The sequence below is a fragment of the Mustela nigripes genome, chromosome 1, assembly GCF_022355385.1.
Source record: "Mustela nigripes isolate SB6536 chromosome 1, MUSNIG.SB6536, whole genome shotgun sequence".
NCBI classification, from domain to species: domain Eukaryota; kingdom Metazoa; phylum Chordata; class Mammalia; order Carnivora; family Mustelidae; genus Mustela; species Mustela nigripes.
Window position 1 is genome coordinate 122,915,886 of NC_081557.1, and position 17,550 is coordinate 122,933,435.

A 17,550-nucleotide genomic window follows, 5' to 3' on the forward strand; every position below is an offset into this window, starting at 1 on the left:
CTTATTTATGTCTGTCATCTTCATGTTTAAAGAGCTGTACATGTTAGTGCAGAACTCTGGTATAAAATGGACAGACAGGTTAGAGGAGAGTCTGCTGTTGCCCATGATGAGATCATAACCAAAACCCACACTCCTCTCTAGACGGAAAGATCCCCGTGGAGATAAGCATGCTTTTTGAGAGGAGTCACTCAGCCACGCCATCACTGAACCATGGTCTCTTTCGTTCACTTTACCTGTTCCTTGACTTGAAGTACTGGGGGCATAAATCTGTAATTTTCTAGAATCTTTGTTTTTGGAAATGACTTTGTTTTAGCTATTCAGGTCTGAGACACCTGAAAACCAAAAGTAGTGGCCAGACCATGTCACCTTAGAAACTGGCAGTTAGTAAGTTGTGTGTCCTCTTAAATATTGAGAAAGCCATATACTACTTCGATTCAATTTAGAGATGCAGACTCTTCCTTAAAAGGCAATGATCACAAGTCCAAAGGTGCTCAAGGAAATAGTGAACCTACCTAGGTTGATAAAAGAGTGTTGTCTTTAGAACATAGCGTTTAATAGGAATTCGTAAGTTAATTTGCTGTTCTCAAGTAACTGATTTGTAGAAGTCCAAAGTAAGTGCTTCGTACTTTGTTTTGTTTTGTTCTGTTCTGTACTATTTGTGTTTGTTTTTCATTTTTGTCCTGTCTGCCTTTTTTATGTTTTCTCTGCTCACGGGAACTCCACTAGGGGGCAGACGAAAGAATGGAGAAGAAACCCATCCCAGTGCACTGCATTCATATAACCTTAAGCCCTGTGTTTGCTACTCCTTCTGGATGCCTTGGGGGAAAGTTTTTCTATTTAGTTGTATTTCATATAGTGGGATTAAAGTGGTTTTTTTCGTATACTTGTTTCTACATTTAAAGTGTAAACATATTTATACAAGTTTAATGATAATTTTTATATCAACTCATTGTCATAGTGTTTGTTTTGCTTTTTATAGGATGTTTCCACTATCAAACCACTTAATTATCTTTTGATGACCTTCATGATCATCTCTCTGCAGTTCACCTTATACATGAAGGCTTTCACTCATTTATTTAGTCCTCACACTTTCAAGTTCCTCCTTTTGTGAGGCATTCTGTGTATTGGGTTTGAGAACAGAGCTGTGAAAAGATAGATCTAGGAGACTGAGAATAAACAAATGGTGAGTTATGGTTGCCCTCTAGTCTGTTTGAGGATTAGAGGAACCAGAAGAGCTTCTTAATGGCTACATTGCTGGACAATTTTTATTTCTGGTTATTTTCTTTTTTCAAAGTGCTTGTGAAAATTAGAATTCCATGTGGGTTTGGAGTGGGGGCTTCAGTTGTTAAATGAGACCGTAAGCCCCTCCTCTTAATCTGAGCCATGTCAGGAAGACAGCTAAAGATTGTTTTTTATTCTGTTTTTTATTTATTCTGTTTTTTAATTCTTCCTTTGTCTTTGCTCCACCAAGAATTACATCTTAGTTTCCAAAAATCCAAAAAGTCGTTTACTTTAGCCAGCCATTTTAGTTTCCCAAAATCCAAAAATTCGTTTACTTCAGCCAGCCTAGGGCTACATACATAATCTGAATCTTTAAATGAAAATCTCTTTGCTCTGCCTTGTCATGGTCAGTTAATTTAACGAAATACAGAAGGGTGCTTTTGTTTTTATTTCATTTTTAAAGCTAGTCAGATGTGTATGAGAGATACTTTATTTCTAATCAAATTTCCCTCTGTTTTGGGAACAAACTATCTTTTGTTCATTGTAGACAATCTATAAATAGATTCCAAATCTTTTCATTTTTAAGGAATAAACATTTAAATGGGTAAGAAGTAGAGGTGTTTATTTCAAGAATGTCTTCAGGTTATAATGCCTAACACAAGTGAAGTATCAAAATATCTTTTGGGTGAAATACTTCATCTATTAGATATAATAAAGCATTCTGTACAGTATGAGAAAGCAGTTATTGGTAAAATAAGTGGTAGCATTTCTGCTGAGGATTATACATACTTGTTTTAGTTATTATTTGCTTATAGCATGACTATCATGCTGTAGCAAATTGGACAGGATCTGATAGGACATTCTTTGAGTTCATAATTAAATATCTTAATTACTAGACTGTATCTGGGATGCTTTGCTACGAAAGCCCACCATAAATAAGTGTCCTGTGTTTTTAGTCACTAAATATATTTTCTTTATTGGGTTTCAGAAGACATTTTAGTGAGGGCTTCATCTTTATTTTCCATAATTCTAGCATGGTAAACAAGACTTGGGGAAAGTCACAATAAGTAAAATATTAGTGAATTAAAATTTTAAACCTGAGGACTTTAAACCTCTGAAAGTTTTAAGCATAGCTCATGAAACCAAAGATACATTCATCTCATTTAAAAATTTAGCTGCTTAAGAAGTACATATGAATAGGGGCGCCTGATTGGCTCAGTGGGTTAAAGCCTCTGCCCTCAGCTCAGGTCATGGTCCCAGGGTTCTGGGATCGAGCCCTGCATAGGGCTCTCTGCTCAGCAGGGAGCCTGCTTCCCTTCCTCTCTCTCTGCCTACTTGTGATCTCTGTCTGTCAAGTAAATAAATAAAATCTGAAAAAAAAAAAAAAGTACATATGAATTAAAAACTAGATGAAAATATGGGGAATTTTTTTTTATGTCAATGGGATATATAACTTCTCCCTAATTATTCAGTTGAATTTGTTGTTGGTTGTAGTTTATTAATAATAAAGTCATTAAGAAACTACCCATACAACTTACATGGTTTTATTCTGGAGAACACTTTACTTGGAAATTGGATAACCTTCAGAAATACAGATCCCACCATGTGCTTTAAACTAAGAGGTACAGTCACTTGGACATTTATGACATAAAAGTGTAGGGCTCTTATTTTTAAAATAGCTGCTTCATTTTAAAGATGACTTAGAATTAAAGGCAGAGGATAAAATTTAAATAAATTCTATTCAAAAATTAATATAAAAAATAATTTTACACAACATAGAGAACAAATGGACTTTTTTCCCCCTACACCTGTAAAATGCTCCTTTGAATCGTGAATAGTCTTAGTATTACTGACCCACACCGCTGTCCCCTGACAATCCCAGTGGTTTAGTTGGAAAATTTTCCATGTGTTTGACTTACTTTTTTTTATTCTAAATTTTTAATTGAAGTATAGTTGACTAACAGTATTAAAGTAACTTCAGGTATACAGCATAGTGATTTAAGAATTACATGTATTACAAAATGCTCACTAAATAAGTGTATACAGTATTATTAACTATATTCCCCATGTTGCTCTTTTCCTCCCCGTGACTTATTTATTTTTAACTGCAAGTTTGTGCCTCTTAATCCCCTTCACCCATTTGGCCCATTCACCCCCCCCCCCCCCCATTGGCAACCACCAGCTTGTTCTCTGTATTTATGAGTCTCTTTTCTCTTTGTTATTGCTGTTGTTGCTGTTGTTTATTTGTTGTTTTCAGATTTCACATATAAGTGAAATCTTGGTATCTGTCTTTCTCTGTGTGGCTTATTTCACTGAGTGTAATACTCTTTAGGTTCATCCATGTGTTCACAAATGGCAAGATCTTATCCTTTTTTATGGCTAAGAAGTATTCCGTGTGTGTGTGTGTGTGTGTGTGTGTGTGTGTCTGTATGTCTGTGTGTATACCACATCTTCTTTATCCACTCACCTGTCCATGGATAGTTGGGTTATTTCCTTATTTTGACTATTGTAAGTCATGCTGCAGTAAATGTAGGGATGCATAAATCTTTCCCAATTAGTGTTTTCATTGATTTCAGGTAAAACCCCAACAATGAAATTATTGGATCATACGGTACTTCTGTTTTTAGTTTTTTTGAAGAACCTCCTGTTTTCCACAGTGGCTGCACCAATTTGCCTTCCCACCAACAGTGCATAAGGGTTCAGTTTTCTCCACATCCTTGCCAATACTTGTTTCTTGTATTTTTAATAATAGCCATTCTGATTGGTATGAGGTATTATCTATGTCATTGTGGCTTTGATGTGCATTTCCCTAAAGATCAGTGATTTAGAATTATCTCAGTTTTTAGGAATAGAATAAAAATTAAAACTGATACTATCAACATGCCTGCATTCATGTAGCAGCTTGGATAGGGGGACTTTTCCATATGTGTGTATGTTTTACTACACTTCCTGTCTACATATATCTATTGCAGCAGCATCTACAGTCTCAGGAATGAGGAAGGGGTAAGAGATGGGATTAGAGAATAGATAGGTTGAGTGGAAAAATATAGACAGGATATCCTCTTTCAGAAGGTCACGTCCCACCATCAAGAGTTGGGGGTTTGTGGGATTCTGAAGCCCTCTAATTAAATGGGTAAGAGGTACAATCTTTTCCTTTTCTGTTCATCTTCCCCAATCCAAGTCCACCCCTCCTTCACTCTAGTTAAATACCACCAATTGCATATTTAAAGTAAAATACCTTAATGTGAATTTCTGTGGTGAAGTGTGGGATGTCCCGATGATGTCCCTGAAAATCCAAAGCCAATCCCTGTACTCCGAACTCAAGGTTTATATTTAGAAGACAGTGTGGATCCTGTAGTTTCAGAATGCTGTAAACATGTTTGTGTGGTTATTTTTAGTTTTTACAGACTTTAGTGAACTTTCAAGTTGGCAAGTCAGACACAGTCAGTTGTCGTCTGTTACCTCAGATGCCAGCACTTTGTGAATGACTCTGATTGTCTCAAAGGATTTCTAACATATTTAAAGCAGATAAATGTAAGAAGTTATCTTGTGTCAACTGTGTGTGGCATATCTATATATGTATGATTCTGCATACTGCACATATTTTTAAGCTTTTATGAACTGTATCACTTGGGTAACAGTTTTGCTTGGAGTTCAAGACGGGTTGGGTGCTGCCAAATGGCACTGTTAACTGGCAGAAATGGCTCGTCATTTTCTCCTTCTCCCAGCCTTTCCTAGTTCTCAAGCATTAAATCATCATACACAAATCCTTACAGTCACTGTTATTTTCAACCCATTGTATCTACTTCCTGCTGGTCAAAGGTAATGAGGCTTGAGTGGTGTAGAGGGTGAGATAGACAGTGGACCGAAAAAAGAAAGCTGGGCTCATTTTAGGGCTGACACACCATAGAATGGGCAAGGCAGCACTGGATTGTTGAAAACAAAAAGTAATAAATGATCAACACCTTGTCTTGTATGATGAGATCCTTGTCTGTATGTTGCATGAATGAAAAAGTTTTTTCACCCCAAGAATGCTGCTTTAGGAAAGAGTGACACCCCACTCTGTCATGGCGGGGAAGAGGTAAGGGGAGTCAGCAGCAGCCCCAGCACCAGGGCTGAGTCTTGCACATTTGCAGAGATCTTCTTGATTTCGTTATTTGTGGAGTAATTTTTATACATGTTCAACTTTGTGGTTAGTTCCCCTCTTAGCATGAGGTTATACTTCCTTGCATCTTGAACTTGATGTGTTTTATAGTCAGTGACTCTAGAATGCATAATTTATCTATTTGGAAGTGTCATTCTAAGGAAAACTTTCAGTGCCCCATTTCCTTTGTTCTGGAAGCTCTGGTGTGAGTTTTATGTTTAGAATAAAATTGTGCTAAGTGTTATTTTGGTTTATTATACATAAATGTAATTATGGAAAATTTAAATTTGTTTTGTAACACTTCAATGTTTTCCTCTAGTTCTTAATGTTGTTTTTGAACCATGATCCAAGTCTCAGTGTATCTGTGTTTTACTTTATTGTGAATTGTGAATGTTCAATAAGAAACACAGAATAGAAAATGAGAACATTTTTTGTATGTTTTGCTGGAAACTCAAAACACTAGCTCTATTCCAGCATTAATTATTTTGGATTGGGTAGCTGAGCAGGAAATGTGGAATTTAGAAATTTGTCAGTTTTATAGAAGATAATTTTTTTTTAATTCCAGATTACTATTGGTACTCTGTTTTTTAAAAAAAATCTCTGTTGAGGGGCGCCTGGCTGGTTCAATGGGTTAAGCCTCTGCCTTCGGCTCAGGTCGTGATCCCAGCATCCTGGGATCGAGCCCCATATCGGGCTCCCTGCTCAGCAGGAAGCCTGCTTCTCCCTCTCCCGCTCTCCCTGCTTGTGTTTCCTCTCTCGCTGTGTCTCTCTCTGTCAAATAAATAAATAAAATCTTAAAAAAAAAAACCTCTGTTGAAGCAAGAATGTTCTTTTCCAAGTAGTAATAATAACAATCACATAGATGGCATGCTATTGTGGGCCAAAGTAAGTTTGTGAAACACAGTGAAATCAAGAAAGGGTTTCGCATCATTGTTACCATCCTAGGCACAGCAGCTTACAGTAGTGCTACACAACTCTTAGTGGGTCTTACTATTTAGAGCTGCAGGCCTAAATACCAGTTGAGAAACTGGTATTGCCTGTCTCTCAAGTCAAAGAAATGGACTTTAAAACTGCACTGCCCATATAATAGTTACCAGCCCTAGCTGACTAAATTAAATAAATTAGAAAATCAGTTCCTCAGTTATACCAGCCACTCTCCAAGTTTCCTATGGTGGCATGTGGCTGGTAGCTGCTGGGATGGTCAAGGTAGTCATTTCCCAAGGTACAGAAAGTTCTGTTGGACAGCACTGCTCTAGATTGCAATTAGAATTTGTGTCTGTGCTGGAGAATCTTGTGACTTTAAGATGTGATACCAGCTTCCTCCCATGTAAACAGTAGCATTTAAGCGAAATTCTCACATTGTACTCTTCAGTTAAACGTGTACATTGATATCATACTTCATAGTACATGGCAGTCTGCCCATAGTTTCTCTTATGACATTACATTCTACCCTCAGGCACTGGAATATCATTTTACACAGGCATACACATGTGCAGCAATTTTTAGTATGTGTACGAGCATCTGTGTAGGGAATATAACTATGTGTATATATATATAATTAAATGTACTAATACAAATAATATTTCATAACTAAAATATGTAGATATTCTAATCCCACAGGCAGTATTTGAAGTTGTAGTTTCCTAAGTTTCATACTCTAGTGTGGTTTCATATTGAGTTATTTCTTGATTAAGTTAGTTTCACTTTTTGTTGATTAAACCTTGTGGAGGAGATTTGATAGGATTTATGGCTGATTTATTCTTCCGGAGTAAGAGGGCCCACTGTTGCCTTTGGTGTATAATTCATTTATATGGAGACTAAGTCAATGGACAACAGAGACAGCGTCACTGGGGTCACCGAGCGACCTTAGTCCATTTGTTCAGGTTAGCAGTTTTTACCTTTTAGGCCACCAAGTCATTGCATGCTGTGCACTATCTCAAGCACTTAAGGAGGAATGAGACAGGATGTTAGGGAGGAAAGCAGCTATACAGAGGACTGATTGACATGCAACAGAAGGGTGCTTTGGTAGAAGTTTGCCCACAGTGTTGCTGACACCTTGGAGCAGTCAGCTCTACCTGGCACAGGTGACAGGTAGAACCATAGAAAGTGTTACCAGTATTCTTTCACACCAGTTTCCAGTTATTCCAAATGGAAAAGATTAGTTCCTTGCCCAACTCTCTCAGTATTTGGAAATTTTATAAACCGTGGGGGAAAAAGTTTTAAAAATGCCTTTCAGTTCTTTTAATGACTTTGTAAGACTGCTGTATGAAATGTATCCCAACTTATTTACTCGATTCCCTTCTCTCGCCAACCTTACTGCTCTGCTCAGGACAGAGAGGTTTCCCAAGATGCGGAACTTTGAGTTTTCTAAAACTGGAATGATCCTGGAAAAACTGGGATGGTTGGTCACTTTACCTATTGTTGAATATCTAGATCATTTTAATTATTTACTCATATAAACAATACTGTGTTGAATATTTCTATGCTTACGTATTTAGCTGCATTTTTGCATTATTTCCTTAGATCAGATTCCTAGAAATGGAATTAAGGGCTCAGTACTCTGGACATGTTTGGAGCTCATGATAACTCTTACAGCCCTTTATTGTATTTTAGCCATTTTCAGCCAGATTGGTAAGACTCTGCCTGGACATTTTGCGCTACCTCTGCCTCCACAGGTTCTATGGAGATATGCAGAAAAAAGAGACCGGAACATACTAGCTATGGCTCCCATTCTAAATCTCTAACTGGCCAAATTACATATGACTCCAACTACCTTTCCTTCTTTATCACCTTTTATTGTCTCATTTCATTTCACATAATTATTTCTTGAAATTCAATTAAACATAAGAAGTATTTATTACCTGCTCTGTGTTTAGTTTCATGCTGGACAAAAAATAACAGAATATCGAGTAAATAGAAGATACTGTCCCAATTCACTGTTAGAGCACAAGAGCACTAATTGTTCCAGGGCAATCCAACTACCTTTGTCTAGGCAAGGCTGAAGTCTGATTCCAAAAACGAGTAGACTCCCTGATCCCATTCACCTACAACCACACCCCAGTGTGAGCTCCCTGACTCTCGGGGCACAGGGTAGAAAGAAAGGAGTGAGATCAGAAGAAACCCAAAGTTGGCGGTCTTCCTTCCCAGTCCAGGTTCAGCTATTGGTCACCCCAGGCCTCCAGCCCCAGTCATTCAGCATGTTGCAGACTTCGGGATCCACTGCTAGCCAGGCTCTTGCCTTTTTCAGCCACCTCTCGCTCAGGGTAAGGAAGCCGTGAAAACCCCCAGAGTTAAAGTGTGTCCCCATAGCCCTGACAGTTGGGCATATGATGAGAAACATGAACGAGGATTCATAAGTAAAGATATATTCGACCTGCCCCGTGATGCAGCATGAGAGTTCGTGCCAGGAGGTGACCCATTTTCCTGTGGAACTTCAAGTAACTAAATTTCCCTGGTTGGGCTGCAAGGCCTCATACCATACTGTTCTTTGTAGTAAGAAGTATTAAAATGTTGTTCTATTTCAGGCCTTCTTAACATGTGCCCCAGGGGCCCTATGAACCCCTGAAACTGTATAAAATGTGATTTGTGTGCCTTTTTCTAAGAAAAAATTCCATTGCTTTTATCAGATTCTCAAAGTGGTCTACAACACAGAAAAGGTCTAAGAACTGCTTTGTTTACATTAAATACTCAGAAGTTTCTGCTGTTGCTTTTTCATTTGTTATGTAGAACTTAATGCCAGGGCTTTGAGGTAGGCATCAGTTTAACAGTGATTTCAACAAGTGAATTATATGTACTTTTAATTAATAACATAAAATTCCCTGATTCCCCCCCAACCAGATACTATAGTATTTAATTCTGGGTTAAATTTGATTTTTTTTTTGTGGGGGGGCTTAGTTTTGCTATTATGAAGTTGCTTCAGGTCCTGCTAATTTGTTTTTGTCTGGGCAATATATGTAAACTCCTATTAAAAGGTTTGGGTCAGTTGTTAGCCTACATCTAGGCATTGTTCTGCATTATTTTTGGTGTATTCTTTTGTTTATATTACTAAGCTAAAGTTAGCACAGATAGCACCAGGCTAGAAAATGGTGACAATAGTTTGAAAACAGGAAATTTTAGGCTTGTGTGTGTTTGGAACAGATGATCATAATGATAGAGCCAGTGGAGTGGAAACTTCCACCGAGCCTGTTTTTTCCTTATTTTGCTCTATGAGAAAAGATGGTGCTTCCTGGAAAACAACTCAAGTCTTTAAAGCAAATGGTTTTCTTTTGTCCCCGTTTCATGGCTAATTTGTTTTTCTTTATTTCATTTACCCTGGTTGTATTATTATGGAAATTTAATATTTTTTGGAAATTTAATATTTTTAATAGTAAAGTAGTTCCCAAAGTGCTTATTTTAGATATTTAATATTTATATATTTAGTATATTACAATTAACTGACATGGTTTTTAAAGAAAATTAAAATAATATGAATATTATAGCCACCGAACTTTATGGGAAGTCTTTTAAGTGCTCCCAACTTGCCTTTTTTTTTTTTTTTAACCCCCTACCTTCCAGTCTTTAAAACAAAGTAGTTATACTTTGTCTAAACTATTTCCTGACTAAGACTCCTTCCAGATGTATCCTGGAATTCTATATTTAAAAGAAAGGCTAAATTCATTCACTAATTTCAGAGCAAGAAGAGTACACATTTCCATACATACATAAACTTTGTTTTGTGTATGTCATTCCTGAATTTTTAAATATTAATCGACTTTCTTTTTTAGAGCATTTTTAGACATAAGCCTTTTAAGCATATAATATTTTTTTAAATTGTAGAAGAAATAAGTGGAAGCTCCTTGAAAAAAGCCAGACTATACAAAAGTATATAAAATAAAACTAGGAATAAACCCAGGAAACTTGTCTGACCTTCCCATCCCTATTTCTGGAATTACCATAGTGAAGACTTCCAATATGTCTCCTTCCAGACATGTTATCTAAACATAGTTTGTGTGTACACACACATTCATTTCAGGCAAATGGGAATCGTACAGTATATATAATTCTATAAGTTACTCTTTTTTTTTCATTTGCCAGTTATCATGTGGGCATTTTTTGTATATAGATCCTATCTCATGTTTTAAATGTTTTGCATCCATTTGTTACTGTATAGGTGTCTCATCATTTATTTAATTTAACCATTAGCCTGATGAAGAAATTTAGATTAAACCCTGCCTTATTAGGGACTCCTGGATGGCTCAGTAGGTTGAGCATCTGCCTTTGGCTCAGGTTGTGATCCCAGGATCCTGGGATCCAGCCCCAAGTTAGGCTTCCTGCTCAGTGGGGAGTCTGCTTCTTCCTCTTGGTGCCACCCCATTCCCCATGCTCACCTCACTCACTATCTCATCAGAATTCTTTTGAAGTGCTCTAAGGGAATGGGCTTGTTAATGGGCTGCTTGGGACCTGTGTGTTGAGAGTTCATAGGAATGTAGCTGGGAGGTACCTTAATTGGGGGGAGTTGAGGAAAGCTTCAAAGAAGAGGCCTTGAGGAATGAGTAGGAGCTCACTGGCCAAGAGAGTTAGGGTATGTTAGACTCAGAACAACAGAGCCTTGGTTTTTGGTGCGGTCGTCTGGAGATGAAAGATCAGAGAGATGAGTGGCAGATAAGTACGATTTTAGAGAACCCTGTATGCCATTCTGTGAAAGGAGTTTGAACTTTAACCTAATAACAACTTTGAACTTTTTTTTTTCCCTGAGATCATCTCATCTCAGTTCACTGACTCTCGCAGTCATTCCAATAAACAGAAAACGTTAAAAGCATCCCATCGGGGCTTTGAGTGCTTCACGACCTGTCTTTACAGTGGGAGGTACCTTAATTGGACCATTCCAAATTTAAGGAATGGTCTTGGCTTTCAAGGAACTTGAGGTCTAGTTGGGGAAATAATTCATAAGCACTTGGAACATTTGGAAATGTATGTAGTAAAATAACAGATGGTTCCATGCTGTCCCATAGCAATGCAAGAGATATTTCAGAGCAGTAACTACTGCATTGCCAAGAGTCCAGAGGGAAGGTGTGGAGAGGAAAGGGGAAGGTTTGGACAGAATCTTGAAGAATGGATTAGGTTTCCAGCAGTAGAAAGGAGTTCAAACATTTGCCAATACGAACAAAAACAAAGAAGGAGAAATAATTAACCTCACTGGCAACAGTGGAAGGCCTGAGGAATTAGATATAAGCTTCAAAGGATCTCTGATTGTTTTTAAAATTCTGTTTTCATTGAGTAACCTAATTCTGCATATTCATTGGACCAGTGGTTCTCAGTCAGGGTGTCACATTCGAATCATCTGTTGAGTATTTAAAACTGTCTATGCCCATGCCAGGCCTAATGCCCCATACCAACTGTCAGAGATGGAGCTCCAGGCATCTTTTTTTTTTTTTTTTTAAAGTAAAATTCTCCAGATACTTCTTATGAGCAGTTAAGAGTTGAGAATCACTGGACCACCCTGAACTCCTATTTTCTGTCCACCCATAAATTGGTTATTTCTTTCATAATCAATTCTTCCAGTAAAGGATTCAAGGAAGGAATTAGGGAGGCTTGGCGAGCTTTACAGCAGGCATGTTGTCTATCAGTGATGCCACAGACAAGTCAGAAAAGAGCAATGCAGCAGTTGCAGTGTTTTTCTTTAAAACAGAGCCCATTTGCCATTTTATGCCAGTTAGGCATATTTTGTGGATTTATTAATATTATTTATTAATATTATTGCATTAAGGTAATGGTTTGAGGCTAACCTGGATTGAGATTGTTTTTCTTCCCAGGAGATAATGGAGCCCCACCTGTACTTTCTAGCCAGTGTGTACAGACCCATACTCTGTAGGGTATATGGTAGACCTATTTTAAGACCTTACCTCAATGTGACAAGCCTGTTTTCAGTTTAACTTATGTAATTTGATTAAGTACAGAAAGTACTTAAAAGAAAAATTCCAGGGTGCCTCGGTAGCTCAGTTGTTAAGCCTTCGGCTCAGGTCATGATGCCATTTGCTGGGATCGAGCCCCGCATCAGGCTCCCTGCTTGGCTGGAGGCCTGCTTCCCCCTCTCCCACTCCCTCTGCTTCTGTTCCCTTTTTCACTGTCTCTCTCTCTATGTCAAATAAATAAATAATCTTTAAAAAAAATAAAAGAAAAATTCCTTTAAAATGAAGTTTAAGGGCCACCTGGGTGGCTCAGTTGGTTAAGCAACTGCCTTTGGTTCAGGTCATGATCCCAGGGTCCTGGGATCGAGCCCCCTGTCAAGCCTCTTACTCAGTGGGGAGCCTGGTTCTCCCTTTCCCTCTGCCTGCTTGTGTGCTCTCTCTGTCTCTCTCTTTCAAATTAATTAATTAATTAATTTTTAAAAATGAAGTTTAAAAATACCTCTTATATCTGTAGCGTATTTAAAACAAATTAATTTATGGCTTAAAAACCTCTAACTTGCCTGATAGTTCTCCATTTACAAATGGGTAGGGCAGATTGAAGTTACGTCATTATCCCCATAACACATAAGATAATGTGAGATCTTCCATGTTTTAATTCTTGGCCTCCTTTGATTGGCATGTTCAGCACACATAGACTGAGCACCTCCTTGGGGCTGGGCAGCAGGGAAAGAAAGATAAAAAGTAAAAAAAAAATACAGCTCCAGCCCTCAAGAGACACACTTGTAGAAATGTTAAATAAACATCATTAACTAGCATCAAGGTGGAAATGGGGAGCGTGGAAGGGCCCATTCTGGGATGGTGCCCTGGCGGGGTCTGAGCTAGGTCTATGGGGGTAGATTCTGGGTCACGGGGAAGTGTGTGGCAGGGCCATAGGCAGGGCAGAAGCAGTAGGGGAGCTGCAGTCATTTCCCATGTGGTTGGGAGGCAGAGAGGAAAGAGTGAGGCTGGAGAGACAGGGAGAGGTCCGAAGGGCCCTGTGTACCCTGCCTGCCAGAGTGTTTGAGCTTCATCCTGCAGGCAGCCCCTGAACACAGGGAATGGGTAAGTGACAGTGCAGGTACTCGAAGCATTATGGATATTTAGTTTGGTATCTCATCTAAAGATATTTCCATTGAGATCCGTGGACTATATAGACTTCTTTTTGGATGTTAATATAGTAGCCAAAGTTGCTCTTAAAACCATGAGACAAGACACTGGGACTAGAGTAGGGTGCTTTTAAGCTACTTCAAAATGTAGACCTGATGATGAAGTATTATTACTGCATCATTTACTCAACTTAAAATTGAAAATGAGTATTGCATGTAAGAAAAAACAACGAAGTAAATTTGCATAGTTCCTCTCAAGCAAAGCTGCTTGTAATGGAAGTCCGGTACTGAAAATGATGTTTTACATGAATTTGATGTAAAGTTGCTTTGAATATTTGGTTTTGAAGATTTCTAGAAAACTTGTCCTTTTTTGGTCTGTTATTGCTGCAGGATTGGTAAGGCAATGTACAGCTTTCTCTGGAGCTACCAAGGCAGCAAGGATAAAAATAGGGCAAACTTTAAGAATCCCAGATATTTTCAGATAACAAAGACTGATTTATGTGGGCCCATTTTGCACTCTGACAAAACATAGAGAAGCTTTTGTGCTGTGATTAGCAAGGGTGCTGATGTCAGTTCTCTTGTCGAGCATCAAGCTTTATTCTGTGGCTAAATTGTGCTTTGTACCATAATCCAGAGAACCTTTGTATCTGCCTTATTAAAGTGTGTAGTTTATGTAATTGCTTTTGTTTTCCAGTTTAATCTGTGCCAGATTCAATGAGAGTGACTCATTTTGTGACTGAGACAAACATTCACATTTTGGACTATGTTAAAAATAAATAAATAAGTGGCAGGTGCTGTTGGCTAAAGTCTGTGTTTTAATGTTGTAATTTCCTGCTGTAAGGGTTCATCTCTTATCCTCTGTAATCATGAGCGCGACTTATCTGCTGTGCCCTGATTGATTGCTACTCATTTCTTGGCTACTTATTTTAGTTTCCAAGAGCCTTTTAAATTTGAACAGTATCATTTCAACAGAGAAGCGAAGAAATGGCAGGGAAGCCACAGTTACCCGGAAGGCAAAGAGGGACACATAAGCTTTAACAGAAGGACACGTTCTATTCTTTTCGTTCTGTCATTTCCCTAAGGTGTCTTGTGCCTGTGTTTTGGTAAAGCTGTCTTAGTTATATTTATTTTATTATGTATGTGTTCAGTACTGGAGCTCTTTTTTTCTCATGTGGAAGAGTTTTTCCAGGCACACCTTTCTATTCAACATGGTCCATCTGTCTAATCTAATATTCTCAGAATTTTACAGCTGTAGAGTATTAGGGGAGTTCTCTTTATTGGACAAGTATTTCTAGGTACCAGACACAGTGCTATACATTGAGTGTGTAAGGACAAATGGTCACTGTCTTTGTGGACTTTATAGTCTGCTTAGGGAATTAGTTGCTCAATAAATAAACACAAAGAAGTTTAAATTGAAGAATGACAATAATCACCACAAAGGTAATAAAGTATATTACCTAGGTAATAAGGTCCCTAAAATCGTGCCCTATTTTACACTGGGGGCCATTATTGGGAAGGGAAGGCCTAGAACGTCAGAGTCAGCCTGGCTAAGACAAGGAAAGAACATACCAGACTCACGAAATGGCATGACAATGTCTCTTGAAGCAGGAAACAGTTTGGCATCCTGTTAATAACTAACTGTATTAGAAGAGAGAAGTGACAGTTGATAAGCCTAACTGTATGAAAAAGATTATAGATGAACTAGAGGAGCACAGCAGTACGGGCAGTATTTAGCATAGGGGCAAATGATCCTCCATACAGTTCAGTAGCCTCTGAGAGCTTTCCTAAAAGTGCAGAATAGAGATTGATGCCTATAATACTAAGTGAGTCATTCGGGAATGGATGAATTATGTTCAATGAATTATGTAGGAAGGCATTTTAGAAAGATTTCCATGTAAGACGTTAAAGTTTTAGAAAGTCATTTCTGTATTGAAAGATGGAAACTTCACTATCTGGAGAAATCACTTACTAAAAGATATTCCTTGATGGCCCTAGATAAATGACATACAAGTATATTTTCTTTTCTCTTTTCTTTTCTATTACTTTTGCAAGCTTACTGCTTGATAGGGAGGTATCCTTAGAAGCATAACTTTGCTGAGAGATGATATTTATTTAGTCTGAAGTAAGTAGGTGTCATATATTAACTGAGTGGATTTTTGTAGTCCAGAAATAGGTTCTAAATTCATGTGAATTAACACATTATGATTTTTCAGTGTTTTCTAAAGCATGTGTAAGAACTCCCCACTGCCTTCTCTTTCTGGACACCGTTAATCATTTGCTCTTTACTTGGAGCTTTAGTCAGACTGAGATGTTAATTTAAAACCTTGATAACATTAACTAACTACGTAGTATTTTTAAGCCTTTGGTATTTCTACTAATCTTGTTGAAAGATTGCACCCAGTGTTTTCAAGAAGGAGTGCCTCTCCATTTGGCAATAATTCTGCAGATACTTTGCTGGGTTTGCTATATTCTCAAATATTTTTTCATGTATGGTAAATGTTTTGTTATTAGACAACTCCTTGAGAGTAGCAATCATGAATTAACGACCTACTCTTATTTTCTTCCTACGGGTATTTACAATATAATCAATAACTTCCTGACTACTTAACTTGCTGATTATCTTTTAGTGAATCTACATTTTTATTAAAATACATTTTAAAGATTTTTTTTAAAGATTTTATTTATTTATTTGACACAGAGAGAGAGAGAGATCACAAGTAGGCAGAGAGGCAGACAGAGAGAGGGGGAAGCAGGCTCACTGCCGAGCAGAGAGCCCGATGCGGGGCCTGATCCCAGGACCCTGAGACCATGACCCGAGCCGAAGGCAGAGGCTTGACCCACTGAGCCACCCAGGCGCCCCCATTTTAAAGATTTTTAATTTTTAATAGAATCTATTGAAATGTTAAACCTGAAGTTAGCACCCATGTTAATTCAGTTGTGGGTACAGTTGTCCATGTTATTAAAGAGGAAGACCTTCAGAGAGGAGTAGTGTTTAGTATTGTTTCTGGGCAGAATTGTTGGCTTAAAGACTGCTGAAGCTGACTGAGCTCTGCTTTTATTATTTAACCAATGCAGATTTCAAGGAGAGATACAGTACAAGAATATTAGATTTCTTCAGGCATAGCATCATACTTAAAATTTACCAAAGCTTTAGAGAGAATGCATTGTGAGTGTATATCCAGATTGCCAATATATGTTTGTTGGGATGAGAAGGAAAAAGAAAAAGGAGAAGGAAAACTACAATCTGTACTCAAAGAATACAGATCTTTTCCATGTGGTCTTTGAACAGTAGACTGACCGGAAGAAAGACACAGTCCATTTCTTTGCTTGCTTTTCAGGTGAAAAGTCAGGGAAGCTTCTGAACCCTTTTCCCCCTCTTCTGCTCCTTGTACCCACCACCCCCAAACACACACAGACACACACAAGAGAGAGAGAAAAATCTATAGCTTAAAATAGGAGGGAGTCTTTTGAAGTATCTTTATGTATTAAGTATCTTTATGTATTCTTTATGGCATGATATTAAGGCTTGAAAAACTTTGCTTTTTTTTTTTTAATGTGGTAAGATATACCTAATGTAAAATTTACCATTTTAACCATTTTACCATTTTCAAGTGTACAGTTTCAGTGGCGTGAAGTACATTCACTTTTGTGTGTAACCATCACCACTGTCCATCTCCAGAACTGTATATTGTCCTAAAACTGTACCCACTAAACACTAACTCTTTATCCCTGCCTTCCAGCCACTGGCAACTACCATTCTGCATTTTGTCTCTCTGAATTTGATTACCAATAGGTACCTCATATAAGTGGTCATATACAGTTTTTTGTCCGTTAGTGACAGGCTAATTCATTTATCACATATTTCACTTATTTTCATGCAGTTTTTTGTCCTTTAGTGACTGTCTTATTTCACGTCTCAAGATTCATCCATGTTATAAGATTCATCCATGTTATAGAATGTGTTGGATTTTTATTCCCTTTTAAGACTTGAATAATATTCCATTATATGTATATACCACATGTTATTCATTTCTTCATTCAACAGTGGACACTTGGGTTGCTTTTAGCTTTTGAATGTTGTGAATAATGCTACTATAAACATGGGCGTACAAATACCTGTTTGAGACCTTACTTTCAGTTCTCTTAAATATTT

At 37.8% G+C, this 17,550-nt stretch overlaps 1 protein-coding gene across 2 annotated transcripts in view; it reads left to right on the forward strand.

Moving 5' to 3' along the window:
* The window catches only part of GAB1 (GRB2 associated binding protein 1), a 125,406-nt gene that overhangs the window by 59,558 nt on the left and 48,298 nt on the right, over positions 1-17,550 (forward strand). The gene's annotated exons all lie outside the window — the stretch shown is intronic.